Below are 6,000 nucleotides of genomic sequence, written 5' to 3'. Positions count from 1 at the left end.
CTGGAGCTAAAGGAGAAAGTCTGCTAACTGTTAGCAGTGTGGGGGGTTTGGTAAACACTTGAGCATTTTTAATTCTATCCTGCATCAGCTTGTGATACACATCACCCCACACATAGAGTTCATTACTCTATTTACAGTACCACCCCGCTGAGCTGAAAGTTTCACTGAATATTTGAAAGTTTGGGGAAAACAAAGCTTTGGAGAAACAGGAGATCACCAAACACTGGGCGTTCCTGTCTAAGGATATGACTACACTTTGGTTAACGGAGAGGTTTTGGATAACTATGGCTTGATGTAAAGGGATTTGACAGCATTATGAACTGTGCTCAGTGCTGGCCCTGGCCACACAGCACTCTGGCTTAGGCCCCAAAATAAGAAACTGGGGATAAATATTCACTGCTCATTTCTGTGGCACCCTGTAATTTTTGCAATGCTTGGAAATTGCCTGAATCATCCCACTTGCTGTGGCGGATTAAGACTGCATCCTTTGGATTGGCCAGTCTGGACTCCTGCTCCAAAAAGGATCCGTAAACATTTTCCCCATATAAAAACCATACATTTCCCAGTGCCGAATGTATAAAGCACTATGGAAATGCTAATTATTAATGCAGAGGATATTGTAGGTCAGGACTGAAATGCACTGGCAAAGTAGTATTAGAGAGACGTGCATAGGCATTGTGCCTTATTCTAACCCCACTTTCATGAGCATCAAATTCACTGAGGGGAAAAAAGTAATAACAAGAAATGATGATTACAAAAGACAAGAAAATTAGAAAAAATACTCAACAGTACCAGCAGGCAGGCAGATAGTGGAGATTGCTTTGTGTTTAGTGTATCTGGCACTACTGAAAAGTGCAGACTGACAGCCCCATAGACTGAAGTTCTTTATGCAACTAATTAATATAAGAGACAGTTAACTTCCCTGCCAATCTCATTCTGCCATCTTAAGAGTGTAATTTAGTATTTGGGCCTAGTCAAGCCATGACCTTTCTGTTTAGTGGCAGTGTTCTTTGTGATATAGGACACCTAAGAACTGGACAAAGACCACCAGCTCATTTCACTGATGGTACCAAACAGCCTCCAAATAACAATATATTTCAGTCATTACCAGCCTGAGCTGGGTTTGAACCAACATCCTAGAGATGAAAGGTTCTATAGCCCAATATTCATGCCATGAGTAGTCCAGTCCCTGGCTAGTCTGTGTTTAATGGTACCTGATTTGGAAAGAAGGATATCTTAAAACTAATCCAATTAGTGTGATATTTCTGTAACAAGAAATCTGTACTGTCTACTCTGTCCATGTGCTGAGCCCACCAGTCTGATTTCATTGAAGGTTTTGGATTTCTCATGAACCTATTGGGGAAAGTCAAAATGTCATGACTGCACTGTACAGGAAAATCCCTTTAAGCAAACTAAAGCTCTTTAAAACTTTTATGATGGCAAGGGCCAAGAAGTTACTGTAAGTGGAAATCAGGGTCTCCAAAGTAGCTGACTTTATGCAAAACAGGCGAGTGCAGTCAAAACACTTAGAGCAATCAATTGAAGTTGTTGGGTAAAGTTTTTTCCATGTCCCATAAATTATTGAACAGTTAATTTCGTCTATGTGCCTGCAAGACATTCTAGCTTTAGGATGACAGCTTTATCCATTAAAGTGAGTGTGGTGACAGTACAGTGAGTGCTGAGAACTGCCAGGAGAGGAGGCCCAGTCTCAGCTGCATTACCACTGAGAAATCCTGGGACACATCAACATCTTAATCAATATGCGAGAGTCAATTACCGGGGAAGCACAAGCTTAAGCAGGATCTGATTATTAGGTTCATGTTCAATCCCCCAAATGGGTTTTATTGATAAGGAGCTGAATAGAATACACATACCTGCCCCCTCCTACCCAACCTCTCTTCACCTCCACCGCTCACCCCCCAGTTCAGTTTCACACATGTACCCTCTCTCCTATTTGCAAAAACAGGTCTCTTGCAAAACAATAAAAGGAGAGGGGGGTGGGGAGGAAAACATATGCAAAGAGCCAAATTTTGCATTCAGATGCTCATGTGCCATTCCTATTGAGGTCAATGGGAGGGAGGGGCTTGTGTGATTTCAAGGCAAATTTTGGCCTGCGGTATCTCCGAGAGACAGGGACTAACCCTTGTGCTTCTATTTCCCCGCCTTTGGAAAGACCTTTGGAGGACCCAGCAGACCACAACATTTATTTAGTGCTGGGAATCTCAAACAATATGAAAGGCTGGATAATATTTTCTGCTGAAGGGACATGAACTACAATCTGAGTCCCTTTCTGCCCTGACTTGTCTTGGATAACTCTACTGACTTCACTAGGGTGTGCAGCAGAGCAGAATTTGGTGCTTTAGTAGCTATGTAGCTGAAATGTATGAATGATTTTGCACACTGTAGCTGCTGCCTCTTCTCATTTATTGTTGTTTAATTATTGTTAACACACTGAAGCTGAGAGAGTTGAATTCATTATTCTTTACAGGGAGAACTTAATGCCCTGCATGAATAGGTCACATTAACTATTGCCCTCAAAGCTAGGGGAGATTATGTCCACATGATGTTGGTGCATATATATATATATATATTTTGGTTGAAGCAGTCATTGCACATTGAGAGCCAAATTCATCACTGGTGTCAGCTGAGTGAAGTCACTGAGTTACAACAGGAAAAAAATTGAGTCTGAACCTTTAAAAATACAGGAATTTACAGGAACCAGGGGTAATTAATTGTGTGTGTGTATGTAAGCAGTTTTAACAACACAGAAGAGTGTAAGCCGATGCACCAATATTAAAACACATCTATAGAGGCTGTTTGGTTCACTGGGATAAGGTTGTGGCAAAGCTAGTGCATTTCTTATCTAATGCATCATGGATCTGATCAAGAGCTCATTGAAGTGTATGGCAATACTCCCATTCCCTTGGAGGGTCAAGCTATGTGTCTAGTAATAAAGCTACCGGTCTAGACCCTCTGAACTGACGCCACCCTCTGTACGGATCCTGTGATGAAAGGGAGTGGAAAGATGCTGTCTCTCTCCATCTGGAGAGGCCCTGGGCCTGGGGGAGTCCTCAATAAGCTTAGAACTGGCATAGCTGGCTCTTACACTAGTCCCCCGTGCAGGCTTGCTGTAGGGTGGCCTGGGGCTAAAGAAGAGCAAAAAGGACATGTGGCTCGAGTGTAATGCCCACCTGGCACATGGTCCCAGGATGGGAGCCAGTAAAAACTGGCCCAATATATAAGGGAGCTGTAACTGGGTCCCTGATAGTTCTCTACCCCCTCCTACACTGGGTGGATCTCAGTGCAGGAGAGAATCTGGGCCATTATCTCTGCCCTTTGCAAACAAGCTATGCATTTATCACATGCAGTGAAATACAGTTTATTTATCTGTTATGGTTTAACACATACATTTTAAAAGAAAGGGCTTTACTTGACACAAGCAAGAGGCACCTAGACCCATAGGTGCAGTATATTAACCTCTCATGTCCCTATTAGGGATGGCCAAGCTACCACACTTGATCTGGCTCTCAATTTGGAAAACACCAAAGTTCAGGGAAGGGAGTGGGGTTGGGGTGAAGGAATACTTGGGTTATTAGTTTTGGTTTGGTCTATTGTGTAGATCAGGGCCAGCTGCCAAATTTAGCTCCAGATTTGGGTTCAAATTTTGAACTCCCTGCAAAACTCAAGAGTACTCAGATCTGGGGGGTTTGAATCAGGCTCCTCTTTCGTGCCAATGGCATAATGTTATGTTAAAAGCCAAGGGTCTGCAAGGGAACTATTGGTGTATATTGCTGAAGCAGACTCACTGATAGGACAGTTTTAAATCTGGAGGACTCTGTACTGTCATCTCCGTCTTTGCTACTAACCTGGTCTTCTGTAATCAAACTGCACTGTATATCAGGGAATCTCCAAGTAGAAAAGATGCATCCCAGCAACTTGAAAAGCAAACAAAACAGGAAGATGTCAGTCACTGGTAAGAACTTTCTAACCTCTGTTTTTATCAGAAAAAAATACAGTATGTGAGAAAAAATTGGCTGTGTAAAGGAATATTGAAAGAATGACATATTTATCTGTTAAGTATAAATATGAACAGCTATGGAGATCTGGTGCTCTGGTGCTAGATTTTAACTCCAGGAACATTCATCTATTGCCAGGAAACACTAGATTTAGTACCTGAGGGATTGCAGTCTCAAATACCTTATACATTTTTTTTAATATGCTGCCAAGAATTTAAATTGGTAAAAGCTGGGGACTGACAAAAACTTGATCCCCAAGAGCTTTTCTGGCACTGCTTTATCAGGGAATATGGTACAATTATTTTTATTATAATTATTATTTTTTGGTGGTGGCCAGGGAGCTCATTTATAACCCAGTGACTTCTCCTCCCAGATGTATTTTTTTAAAAACTTAAATAAACAAAGGGTTTGATTTTCTTGGTGGCACTAGGAGCTGTCATTCATTTTATATGCAATATGCCTTCTTGGATTGTAGTAATTTTAACATACTTTTGGAAAGGTCAGGAACAGGCAACAGAAAAGACAAACTGCAGGGTACAAACTCTCTCCAAACCACCCATCTGGTACTTCTCTAATCCAGCAGCGCCTTATAATAGGTATGAAGTTGGCTCAGTAACTCTCTTTGGGCCAGATCCTGGTCTCGCTGAAGTCAATAGCATGTATCCTATCATTAACTTTAATGGGAGCAGGCGCAAGACTTTTGCAGAGCAGTATTGTGGAGGTGGAAGGTGAGATGTTTTGACAGAGACTAGTAACTGACAACTTTATATACAGAGCTTACTCTGTGTCTCCTCTGAACTTTACATACCTCAGCTAGCAGATCCCACAACACCTTGATGAGACAGGAAAGCAGAGCATCACTATCCCCATTTCACAACTGACGTAACTCAGGCAAAGGGTCAAATTCACCTCGGTGCTGGTGTAGAGCCTGGGTTCAGCTGCCAGGATTGGGTAGGACAGCCTTGAGGACCCAAATTTGCACCCTCACTACAATAAATTCTCTGCCCTGTGGACCTTGCAGCAGGCTCATAGGACTGCACTGGCCCCACCCTTCCTTTGCATAGGTTGCCCCCTGCCTACCTCTAACATGGCTGCTGCACTGGGTGCTCCTGAGGTGAGGCCCAGAGCCAGCTGTGTGTTCGGTGGGGGAATGTTTCCTGCACTAAATGTATTCCCTTTAGAGCCCATGCAATTGCCTTGCAACCACTTTCCACCAGACTGCAGGGGAACCATGAATCGGCCCCCTGAGAGACTAAGTGACTTGCCCAGTTCTACACAGCAAGTCAGTGTCAGAGCTGGGATTAAGACACAGGTGGTCATGGTTCCCAGATGTGCTTGTGACACCAGGCCATAGTGCAGCTAGTGACAACACTGCATGTGAAACAAGACAGTACTAGTTACAGGATAGCTTTATGGCTCCACATTGGTCCAACTAGCCAGATCTCCCTTCAATCATTCTCCAGTTCCACTTACTAACAGTTTCCAGGGAAAGGCAGTCATCATGTCCCCTTAGCAGACATAGCATGTCCTATTCGGCTTGAAATGATTTCAGTTTTATTAGACAATTAGGTCAGGTCCCTTAGGAGCTATAGTCTGCCTAATATTTGTAGTAAGAATACATTAGCCATTCAGCTCTCTCTATATTTCTTTCCCCTGTAACTTGAAGCAAAAGACAAATTTCTTCCCACCTGTGGGGGGAAAATAACATTTTTCTGGTTTGTAAAACAAACAAAAAAAGGGTTTATTTTGCCCTGGCATTTTGTTGCCAAAAGAAAAAAGTGCAGCAGTTTTCTTATAATAATAATTAATAATTAATAACAACTTACCTTTTGTATAACACACCTCATCTTCAAGGACCAAAAAGCACTTTTAAACTATCCCCCTGATTCTTGCAATCAGGCTCTTGTGCCTGTGCAGAGCCCTATTGGTTTCAGTGAGACTCCACACATGCAAGGATCTCCCCATGTGGATCCACTTGCAAGAT

Source organism: Lepidochelys olivacea (genome assembly GCF_965140295.1).
Source record: "Lepidochelys olivacea isolate rLepOli2 genome assembly, chromosome: 5".
Classification (NCBI taxonomy): domain Eukaryota; kingdom Metazoa; phylum Chordata; order Testudines; family Cheloniidae; genus Lepidochelys; species Lepidochelys olivacea.
The sequence above is the reverse complement of the archived record's forward strand: the minus strand, read 5'-3'. Positions refer to the sequence as shown.